This window comes from Nannobrachium achirus (assembly GCF_963921795.1).
Source record: "Nannobrachium achirus genome assembly, chromosome: 17".
Taxonomy (NCBI): Eukaryota; Metazoa; Chordata; class Actinopteri; order Myctophiformes; family Myctophidae; genus Nannobrachium; species Nannobrachium achirus.
The window spans coordinates 33,425,679-33,438,274 of record NC_137824.1 but is presented as its reverse complement, the minus strand read 5'-3'; the positions used below and the strand labels follow the sequence as shown (position 1 = coordinate 33,438,274).

Genomic DNA, 12,596 nt, shown 5'->3' with positions numbered 1-12,596 from the left:
TGCACATGAAAGTGAGTGTGTGTGTGTGTGTGTGTATGTGTGTGTGTGTGTGTGTGTGTGTGTGTGTGTGTGTGTGTGTGTGTGTGTGTGTGTGTGTGTGTGTGGGTGGGTGGGTGTGTTTGTGCATACGTGTGTGTGTGTGTGTGTGTGTGTGTGTGTGTGTGTGTGTGTGTGTGTGTGTGTGTGTGTGCGTGCGTGCGTGCATGCATACAGTGTGTGCGATATATATAGAAGGTGGTCCCCTCCTCTCTATCTATTCATGTAACTAGAATTTCGGGCCCCCTTCGGGGGCCCTCAAATCTAGAGCTCGGGCCCCCTCCGGGGGCCCTCACGGTATACCAGCAATCAAATGGATTTGTAATGGGCAAATATGGGTAGTTCTTTTTTTGCGAAAAAATATTTTTTTTAGAAAAAATATTTTTTTTAGAAAAAATATTTTTTTGAGAAAAAATAGTTTTTTGAGAAAAAAAATTGTTTTTGAGAAAAAAAAAGTTTTTTGAAAAAAAAGTTTTTTGAAAAAAAAAAAGTTTTTTGAAAAGAAAAATATTACTATAATAGGCCTGCCAATGTTTTATTTTCATTATTTCAATGTTTTCATTTTAGCAACACACACACACACACACACCCCTACACACACACCCCTACACACACACACACACACACACACACACACACACACACACACACACACACAGACAGACAGTATGTTGCAGTGAAGAGGTGAGTGGGCCGAACTCTAGATGTGAGTGGCCCGAAGGGCCGCCAACTTCTTGTAAGATACAGGCTCTCGGCTAGCTAGGCTCTCGCTGCTGCGCCCGTCACTGCTGAAGCAAACTGTAACCTGATACTTTGGTGACGAAAATTGCGTAGGAGACACTCTGGGGAAAGATTTGCATAGCAAACCCACACATTACTTTTCTACAAAGTGTACATCGTGCGAATACAATAGCTTCAGGAGAAGCTGCTAGGAACATTGGGGTAAAAATGCACGATTTTTGTGCAAAAGGTGGAGTCTTTAGATGCAGTGTAAATGTGATTCTATCGCGCAGGATGCTTAAAAATATTTGAAGAGCGTCGCTGTGGGTTATGGCTGCTGAGATTACTATAAAGCAGTGGTTTTCAACCAGTGGTCCGGGGACCACCAGTGGTCCTTGAGGGGGCTCAAGGTGGTCCCCAGCTAGGTGATGGAGAGTTGGCAACCAAATGGACCCGCCTAGATCTTTAACTCTTGAGAGTGTAAAATGAAACCAAATGGATTTGATTTCATTTCATGTTTGGTTAGATTATTGTTAAACATCTGCATTATTTAATTCCCAAGAAGTCTACACATTTTTACTTTGGTCAACCTTTGAGTGTAATCCCTCTCATGGCACCACATGAATACAGCATGGAATGAAATCTTATCCAATGATAACAAAAGAGTTTTGGGTCTGAGAGGCTAAATCTCGAATGCAGAATAAATAATGGACCTTGATGTGAAATGGGTTGTAAACCACTGCTATAAAGTGTTGATCAAATGCTGTGTTATCATTGTAGACGTTCATTGTACCTGGATTATCAGGCCGAGCCAAGGTTGGACAATTTTGGGCGACGAATGCATGTGTTTATATAATGGCGTTTGTGTGTGTGTGTGCACGTGTGGGTGCATGTGTGTGTGTGTATGAGGGTGCTTTGGCCTGTGTGAATCATTCCCAGCTGTGTGTGAATCCGTGTTTTTTTTTCTCGTCTCTACCTCACTATCGGGCTGCTGCTGACTCATCCATTTGTGATAAATGCTGTTGCATAATGTGATTAGGACCGGACCGGCGCAGGCCGCCCCAAACATACTCACACAAGACCTCTGTTCAAAAACTCCTTTATAGGGCTGCAGCAATACCTGCGATATTGCAATACTGGCTACTGCACTATTGACCGGCCAACCCGCGGGATGACAAGCAATCACTACAGCTGCTATGTTCATGTTTTCTTCTTTTTTTTCATGCTATTTATTTGTATTGTATTCTTTTTCTCTGCTATTTCCGCCGAATGTTCGCCTCTTATGACAACATGCCAGAATTGGGACGCTATGGAGTTTGTATAGTTAATCCATTTCTTCTTCTGCCATGTCAAGTCCAAAATCAACATAATAACAGAGTTAAAATAATCCTAGTTTCAAAACCAAAACAATTATTTTCGTCTTTGGGTCTGTGAAAAAAGAAGCAAGTGGACGTGACAGGGAGTAAGGTATTGCTATGGAGATATGTTCTATTTTTAACCATATCTAAAAGATGTGTTGTGCATATGAGCAGTGGTGTAAAGTAATTAAGTACATTTACTTAAGTACTGTACTTAGGTACAATTTCCAATACTTTTCCTCCAATCCACTACATCTCAGAGGCAATTATTGTGCTTTTACTCCACTACAATTATTTGACAACTTTAGTTACTAGATACTTTGTATATTAGGATTATTATTACAAAACCTACCGGTGTATTAACCACTTAAGCATACATTTCGGACAATGTATAAGACGCGATGTGACACATTGTGAGCTTGTACATAGATCTGCTATTTTCAAAACATTTTTATACATTTGAAAACTTGAAATGGGACATTCTGCATAATGAGTACTTTATACCCATAAGGGGTCCTCAGAGTTATTACAGGGCTGCCAAATCTTTGTGTGATATAGGATCATGTTTTTTACATTAATCACTGGAACCCTAGCATCCCTATTCTCAGTGGAACATTAGCCAAAAAATAGCAGATCTACAAGCACACAACGCTAAATGTACCGGTATGAAAATATACAACCTACACATTGCTCCCGGTGAGCTGGTTGGTGCCTTGCATGGTTTCCTCCGCCACCGGTGTATGAATGTGTGCGTGAATGGGTGAATGTAATGCACAATCCCTGTAAAGCGCTTTGGATAAAAAGCGCTATATAAATGCACCATTTACCATTTTATATGATACTGTGCTGTCAAACAAGTCTAAGCTGTATAAGAAATCGATGAACATCTGCAACACAATTTTATTGTGTGTATATGTAGTGGGGGTCCCTGCTTCATCTCTCTCAGCTAAGGGGTCCTGAAAACGTTGAAGACCCTGAACTAAAGGGACTGGAGAGGTGTAAACGTTAGCAGCTAATCTGCTGCAGTAAGAAGACTGTATGTACAGTATATACATTCACCAGTTATCCAGACAGGAAGGCTTTTACAAAACACTGCCACTGGATTTAGAAAGAATACGGCTCAAACCCGACATGCATGACATGGCAGAAATAAGAAAACTAAATTCTCATGCCTGTCAACTGCACTTTACTGTAGGTTGTGTCATTATTGTTCATACTGTATACAGGCCTGTTGCCTGCCTGCCATACACATCTTTATTTGCGTTCACATTCAACAATTCTTGGACACAAATGAAGATGCAAAAACTTGGAAAACTCAACAATAAATGTTTCAGGACACAGATCATATCGTCATTGTCGGGCAGAAACCTTGTATCTCCAAGTTTCAAATGTGTACGTTTTTTTGCTAAGTAAAGCCCTGCTTCATCATATACAGTATACAAGGCCGTCGCACTAAACTAGTGAAAACAGCCGATCTAGAAGCACACAACGCCTCGCGGTGCGAGGCGTTGTGTGCTTCTTTTTTAAATGATAAATACAAAATGAACGCTTTTGGACATACAAGGTTTCCACCCGACAACGACGATATATAGATACTAGGAAGCATCGTCTCCTCTATATACGGTATGGCGACTGCCAATTATCACAGAGACATTGAACAGAATTTAACCAATGCCTCCTTAGCTCTCGGCTTGGACATTCCTGCAATCTGCAGGCCTATCACAACACATTTGTGGACATTAGAGAGGCTTCCAAAAATGAACACAAGCCGTTTACATTTGTAACCAAGCTGTATAATAGCAACCTTAAGACATTAGTACACAGCACCATGGTAAGGAATGCCTCTTCCAGACTGTGGTCAAATGTACAACCCACTTCCAAAATGGTCACGTATCTGACCAAACACACACCTGTCCTCATCATCATCATCATCATCATCATCATCATCATCATCAACAACAACAACATCTGGTGTATTAGCTGTAATATCTGAAAAGGCATAATTTTCATGATTGCACAGTTTGAACTGGACAATTGAAACACAAGAGTGCTTATACATTTTGACAGATGAGCTAATGTCCTTAACAAAGAGAATGCTTGTACTATACTTGCTATTTCAACCCTAACCCTGAAGTATGAGTTACTATGAGTATACTTAGTATGAGCTTATAGATGGGCAATTTGTGGTGCATGACACCAGCAACACACGCACTCACTCACTCACTCACGCACGCACGCACGCACGCACGCACGCAAGCATGCATGCACACACACAGACACACCTTTCCAACTCATTTGGCCGAATTTCACACTGGAAGGTACCCCCCACCCCCACCCTAGGGAGCGCCTCAGCAACAAAAACGCACGCACAACGGGAGTCTCTTTCTCTCTGTTTTCTCTCTCTCTCTCTCTCTCTCTCTCTCTCTCTCTCTCTCTCTCTCTCTCTCTCTCTCTCTCTCTCCCTCACCCACACACAATCCCTATTTAGCTCACACTTAAAAGGAGGCCTAAAGATAGAAACTAAAAGACGAACAGGAGCCAGCCAGTGTCATGGCAACAAGGCGCTGCGGCTCACAAATGCTGTTTAGATGAGAAGTTATAATCACCCCCCCAACCCCACCCTGACAAAAATACACACACCCACACAAACACACACACACACACACACACACACACACACACACAAAGCACACAAACACACACAAACACACACAAAGCACACAAACACTCACACAGCCGCCCCAGAGCCCGTTGTCATTATGGTCCAGGTGTCTGATAAAGCGACCCAACTCTTCCGACGATTCTAAAAGGACATTTGTTGTAGAAAGGATGACGATGTCCAAATAAAACTGAAAGGAGCGAACACCAGGTTCTGAATCAGCGACAACGTACAAGTCAACAGCACCTTCATCATCAGATTGACTTCCTTGCATCTGTTTTAGATGTTGTAGCGTTAATTCTGTACAATTCTGTGAATTCTATGATGCTACCAATGTCGCTTTAAACCATGAAGGTGCACCAGCTCCATTGATATTCCATGTCAGATCTGCAGCCTTCTTTCAGCCCTCGACTGAATAAGGGCTTATTTAGAAAAGTCACGAGTCCTATTCAATTAAAAATTCCATTATCTCACGCCTGGACGGCTGTCCATGAAGCAGACCATCCCATTGTTCCTGTGTGTGTGTGTGTGTGTGTGTGTGGGGGGGGGGGGGGGGGGTATATAGGTACTTTTACACATCAATCAGTTTAAGAGCCATGAAAGCCTGACAGAGAGAGAGAGCTGTGACCATATTAGATCAATATGCATTTATGGGTTTGTGTGTGTGTGTGTGTGTGTGTGTGTGCGTGCGCGTGCGTGTGTGTGTGTGTGTGTGTGTGTGTGTGTGTGTGTGTGTGTGTGTGTGTGTGTGTGTGTGTGTGTGTGTGTGTGTGTGTGTGTGTGCGTGCGGCCGTGTGTGTGTGTGCGTGCGTGCGCATGTCACTCACTACGTTAACTTGCAGGGGCTCTGATCCAGGTCGTAGCAGCCTCTTCCTGCAACTTCCAGAGTCTCCAGACCGTAGGCGCACCGAAGACGACTGGCCCACTTCTGTAGGATGGACAGACAGACAGACAGACAGGCAGGCAATCAATCATCGATGAGAATAATTGTTGCACGTGATGTACTACCTTATATTCTTTGAGGCTAGCTGAGCCTGAAATAATTTCATATGTGTAGAGGGGTCAGGTACAAATCGAACCTCACAGGAAAGATCGGGAGCCCAAGCCAAAAAAAAACATTTGGCGCTTGAGAACTAATGTGCTTTTTAAGTGAGGAGAACACCAATTGGTGCAGAGAGAGGGAATATGAATTGATTTACTTATACGTATGAGAGACAGTGATAGCTGAGACAGCAGACAGGGTATAATAGCTTTTAGAAAGGCTACTCAACAAGCCCTTCTGTTTTTTTTGTTTTGTTTTGCCTTTCTGGCAAATACTTTTTGTTCCTTTCCATTTAAAATTATTGTTATTTTTATTATATGTTTACGTTTTGAAAAATGTATGTGCAAAAAAATTAAATGTATCTAAACTAAATTATTGTTACTATCAAAACCTCCACTGGCTGTCAGTCAGTCTGTCAGTCTGTCGGTCAGTCTGTCCGTCACATCACACTTTTGCCCTACTCTTATCTCTGCCACTGTTGGCCCTATCGATGCCAAACTTTGCACACACACTCCTTGGATGGCAAATCACAACCTCCGCCCCTGATTTCTCACATGGCCCTCCTCTAGCGCCACTATCCAACGTTTTATTTTTCACCCTACGACCAGGAGCTCTCACAACATGTCGCACTGCGACATATACAGGAGGATTATCTGTGGACAGACACACACACACATGCAAACACACATATACAGGGGCTAATGCATGATCTCCTTGTAAGATCATGCATTAGTGCACGCACACAGCCACACACACACATACACACACACACACACACACACGCTCGCACGCACACAGTGGCTAATGCATGATGTACCGGTGGAGATAACTACAGTTTTTCTGTCCACGGCGTATAGCTTAAGACACTTATCTATCTCTATCTCTTGTGGGACCTCTGAGTCACATGACCTTGCTGATCCGTTCAAGTCTGGGCAGAAGAATTCTCCCTCTGCCAGTCTCTCCAACACTGTGTCTCAGCTTTCCTACTGTCCGCCTCTACAACACCATGTCCCTCTCAGCTTTCCTACAATCTGTCTCTCACTCAGCTTTCCCACAGTCTGTCTCACTTACGCTGTCTTTCTCAGCTGTCTTTCCTGCGCTGTATCGCTCTCAGCTTTCATACTGTTTGTCTCTCTTACAGCGCCGCCATCAGCATTCCCACTGTCTGCCTCGCCTACACTGTCGTGCTCAGCTTTCCTATAATCTGTCTCTCTCAGCTTTCCTACTGTCTGTGTCACCCTGACACCGCCTGCAACCGCCTGTCTCTCTTGCACTGTGTCTTTTACAGCTTTCCTCTACTGTCTGTCTCTCCTACCGAGTCTCTCTCTCTCTCCTGCCTGCACTACCGAGACCAAGTCCTCGAAGCCTCCGCCGCTCTGTTCTTTATTTTTCATTCCTCTCTCTCTCTGAAGGTCAAACAGAATGAGATACGTTCGTAAAGTGATGCAATAACCTGCAAAATAGCATGTCGTCGTTGTCGGGTGGAAACCTTGTATGTCCAAAACCGGCTATTTTCAGTCTTATAAATATAAAATACAAAACGAACGATCTACAAGCACACAACGCCTCGCGTCGCGAGGCGTTGTGTGCTTGTAGATCATCTATTTTCACTAGTTTTGTGCGACAGTCTTGTATTATGAGGCAGGGCTTTACTTTACGGGGAAAAAAACATACAAATTGGAAGCTTACGAGATACGAGGTTTCTGCCCGAACAGTGACGATGTGCTGGTGCTATGCAACAAAGCAAACGCACACACACACGATGAAGTACAGTGTACAGTACATAAGGGGGTACCTGTGGGCTGCAGCAGCAATGCCAGGGCGGTGAGCGTGCTGGGGGGCAGCGGGAGGGAGCGGCATCGCTGCAGCGATGCCCTCAGAGGGGGCTCTAGCGGCGAGACCCCCGACGGGCGGGACAGGGCCTGGAGGCAGACTGAGCAGTTAGGACATACACCCCCTCCCCTCCACACACACAGCACAGCAACCTCAATGACCCCATTAGCACGCCGCGCACTTCAATCAATACATGCACACGTCACGCACGCGCACACGGACACAGGCGGTGCACGCCAGTGGTGTAGTAAGTAATGTAATGTGCTTAAGTACAATTTACTCGAGTATTTCCAATTTCCTATACTTTTACTTCTACTCCACTACATCTTGGATCCAAATATTGTACTTTTACTCCACTACATTTATTTGAACACTTTAGTGACTAGCAGATATAAATTATGATATTATAAAACATACATAAACCGCTTTAGCCTTATTTTATACCGTGGCTATTTGAAAATAGACGATCTACAAGCTCACAGCGTGTCATGATGCAACACGTTGTGAGCTTGTAGAGCTGCTATTTTCAAACATTTTGTGCTTTTACTTTTGGTATTATAAGTACATTTTGATGCTTTTACTCAATACATTTTTAATTCCAGACTTTTACTTGTAACAGAATATTTCTATATTGCAGTATTGATCATTTTACTCCGTAAAATATGGAATGTGAGTACTTTGCACATAGAAACACACATGCCCTGCGATACGCAGAGATGGCACACTCGTGCAAGCTCACAAATACACAAAAAGTAAGGCAGTCCACACTCATGCACACACAAACACGCTTTGATGCACACACATGCACCCTCGCTCTCACATGCTCATGCACTGTAGGACACTTTATACGCGGCATGCACGCGAAAGGCAGACACGGTCATGCACATGCACACTAGGGCATTCACCAAATATTCGAATATCAAAGTCACTATTCCACGTTGTTCACCGAAGTCGAATATTCGTTTAATTTTTTTTTTTTATTGTTTTCTCTTTAAAAAATATATAGTTTATAAAGCTTGGCTAGTCATAAGAATGAGTTGCCAATGCCCCTGGTGGATGAATTTGTTAATGCTCTATACCAGGGGTTCTCAAACCTTTTTAGGCTGTGACCCCCAAAATGAACATATTTTAACTGGGGACTCCCACCCTGACAAGCACTTGGAATTGTAGGTATTACATTTAATGTGACTCGGTTCCGCAGATAAATATTGTGAAAATAGCAGATCTACATGCTCACAACCGTTGTGAGCATGTAGATCGGCTATTTTCACAATGTTCGCCTCTTGCTTACTTAATATTTGACAGTTTGGCCAGTCCTGTCGAATATTCGACTATTCGAATACTTTGAGGTCGAATAATTCGAATACTAAAAATCACTATTCGTGAATGGCCTAGTGCACACACAGACACACACACACACACACACACACACTCTGCCCTTCGCCCATTGAAACAGCACTTTCTGCTGCCTTGTCCCCTTTTTTCTCAGTGAATTAAAGTGTCTCTCCTGGTGCAGTGGTCGGTGTGCGTGCCCAGCAGCCAACCATGAGAGACTATACATCAAACCAAACCCGGCGGTCTCACACACGCTCAAAATGAACTGGCTCTGAGTTAGGGCGATGAGAGCCAAGCTTATGGGAGCGATGAGGCGGAAAATTGTCCAGAAAAAGAGAGAAGAGATTGAGATTGGGGGTGGGGGGGCAGAGAGAGAGAGGGAAAACGGGAGAGGGGGAATTGGAGAGCGAGAGAGACACAGACAGACAGACAGACAGACAGACAGACAGACAGACAGACAGACAGACAGAGAGGGACTTTAGGAGTGGCAGACTCCAGAAGACCAGGCCTCTAGAAGTGGGCCAGAGCGTGCATGCATTGTTTTAAGGAGCGGTGAGTGAATAAATACAGGGTTAGTCTTGAAAGTCTGCAGCAGTGTGTGGTTGATTCATTATGGGCTTGCAAGGTCTATATTTATCACGACTGGTCAGGGGATGCAGCTTTCCTACTTTTAATTTATTCCGGCACCGGGGCGGGAACAAATATTTGGGCATCTATTTCTGTGGTAGAACTGAGTGTTTGTGTGTGTGTGTGTGTGTGTGTGTGTGGGGGGGGGGGGGGGGGGGGTTGTGTGCTCGTGGTGTCTGTATTAGGGATGGGACGATATGAGAATTTCATATCACAGTGATTGTGACAAAAGAAATCGTGATTTACAATGTTTTTGCGATAATCAAAATTCATTATCCTGGGGCGGAACATTTGCAGAAAAATAGCAGATCTACAAGCTCACAACGTGGCGCGGTGTGAGCTCGTAGATCAGCTATTCTTTGGCAAAGACATTTGATAGAGAGTGAAAACAACACTGTTTCAAGTACGTATTATAAGTACCTTTTACCAATTATAGAGGGTTTAAGACAAGTGGTACCAGATATGCAGCTCGGCAAATAAAAGCTGAATTGATCCCAGTGCATGACGGAGGACGATATCACGTTAAATCAAATCTCCCCGATACGATTATCGTGAGTGTTTTTTTCATCACGATAAACGATAATATCGCTTATCGTCCCATTCCTATATTCTGTATTTTCGTGTGGTTTTGACATCTTACTCTGAAGTGGCGCTCCGTGGCGTGCGTCTCCATAGTGACGCTGGCCTCTATGACCGAGCGGGGCCGGAGGCGGCCGGCCGTCCGTCTCTGCCCCGGAGAGAGGTGCATGGTGGGAGTGGGCCTGCGTCTCCGTCTGCACAGCGACCCACCCTCGACGTACTGGCTATAGGGATGTCCCCTCCCCGGGACGGACGTGGTCCAGGGGTCCAACACGGCCGAGGCGGGCCGAGGGCGAGAGTGAGGGCGAGGGTGAGGGGCTCTGGGGGGGTTCGCAGAGTGTTTCCCTGAGCTACAGTGGACGCTGGCGGGGCCGGACCACTGGGCGCCGCAGCCTGTCACACCACCACCGGCTACCTGCTCACACAACTGTGACGGACACACCTCAAGATTAACCACTTTCAACTGTGGCGTCCCCCCTATTTCGAATGGTTTTTCCAAAATCTTGATTCAAAGAATTTCGGAAGTATTCAAGATTTTTCAAAGAATAGCAGATCTACAAGCTCACCATGCTTATAGATCAGCTATTTTGTGGACAAACAGAACAGCGCCCTTCCAAAAACGTCTGTGGGGGAACTATAAATAATCAATTGATTTTACATTCCACTATTTTGTACTTTCTATTTCCACTACATTTATTTGGCAGCTTAATAGTTACCGGTTACTTTCCAGATGAAGAATTGACCAAATGAACAAAAATAATATAGTATAATAAATATTTTAAAATACAACATATCGTTAAAGATTAGTCCAGTGGTTTGCACATTTTTCTTCATTCCTTTTCCAGTAACCCGGAAAGCATCTGTGTCACTTTAGATTTTAACACACTTTAACCATTACTTTATAGTATACTTTAGCTATTCAAAAATAGCAGATATACAAGCTCATACCATGGAAAATCATGTGTGTGTGCAAATCTTTGAATACATATATATATATATATTTTTTTAAAGCAAACATTTTTAATTAATCATCTCTCTGATTTATCTGCCGACCCTTTGGTAGGTCCCCGACCCCTAGGTTGAGAACCACTGGACTAAACTAGTCATTCAAATTCACCCTCCACCCTCAGCAGCTTACATGCTGCTTACACGCTGATGCTTCGGTTATTAATAATCCAATGAGGTCATATATAATAACAACATAGCAGTCAGAGGAACCAACCCAGTCATTTTACTCTAATACTTTAAGCGTTTAAGTGTATGGTGCAGTTAATACTTTTGAAGTTTTACTTCTTTTTTGTATTATTTATTTGACATTGCTTTATTGGTACTTTTACTTTAGTAATGGAACTAAGTACTTCTTCCACATCTGCAGGGGCCTCACAAGGGGGGGAAAGGTGGGACTGAGTTACTAGGGTCCAAGGTTGAGGGTCCGTAATTATTTAGCTATTGAAAAATAGCAGATATACAAGCTCACAGCACGGCACCAAGTGCTGTGCTGCAAACTTGTAGATCTGCTAGTCGTGAAAATGTGTGCAAATCTTTGAATATATGTAATTTTTAAGAAAACATTTGTAACTCAAATTTTGCTTCTGGGGGGTCCCTGGAACTAAATACTTGGAAAAATATAGGTTTTAAAAAATATATATATTCAAAGACTTGCACAAATTTTCACGATTTAAAAGAAATAGCAGATCTACAAGCTTGCAGCTCGGTGCCGCGCTGTGAGCTTGTATATCTGCTATTTTTCAATAGTTAAAGCACAAAATAACGCATAATAATGTGTTCCCGGTCTAAACAGGTTAAACCCCCTCCCCCTATGAAGACAATTCAAGGGGGGCCCGCCGTGAATCCTTGTACCCAGGGCATAGAATTTGGTGCGACACCCCTGCACATCTGAAAACACTCCTTAACAATTATGTGTTGTGTCACGCTGCTATAGGCATCAGTGATGATCCACGCCCCACAGACCGCTCCCTCAACGGCTATTTTGCAGGCAAGGCACAAAAAAAAAAGAATTACAGGAGGCAGGTGGGGTTTGTACTGTAAACAGCTAGTGATGAGGGAGGGGGATTTCTGCGGTGCCGCGGTTTTGGCTAAATTACTATATAAGCGTAGATTAACACCCTCTCCTCCCAGCCTCTCGTTCCCACACAGCTTTCCCCTCCGCTTAGCTTGCTTTGGACACCCCTATGACAGCGTGCTGAGAAGTGAGATGTCATATCTCATTTTGTTATTGGCCGTTGGTAAGGGCCTAACTTGTCCTGACTCGTGGCGGTGTGAAGCTACAGGGGAGATGACTAATGCCTCAACTGGAGTGAGAAGGGCGAGAAGGGAGGAGCTGCCGTCATGAGGCCACACGCACGCACGCACGCACACGCACACACGCACACGCACACGCACACAC

The 12,596-nt window shown here is 43.9% G+C and overlaps 1 protein-coding gene across 2 annotated transcripts in view; it reads right to left on the bottom strand.

The window, feature by feature from the left end:
* Positions 1–5,678, bottom strand: part of arhgef9a (Cdc42 guanine nucleotide exchange factor (GEF) 9a) — a 79,791-nt gene extending 74,113 nt beyond the window's left edge. For both annotated transcript variants that reach the window (XM_080746449.1, XM_080746448.1), the window contains exon 1: positions 5,601–5,678. The gene's annotated coding sequence lies outside the window, so the exon portion shown is untranslated. The remainder of the gene's footprint in view (positions 1–5,600) is intronic.
* Positions 5,679–12,596: the final 6,918 nt, after the last annotated feature.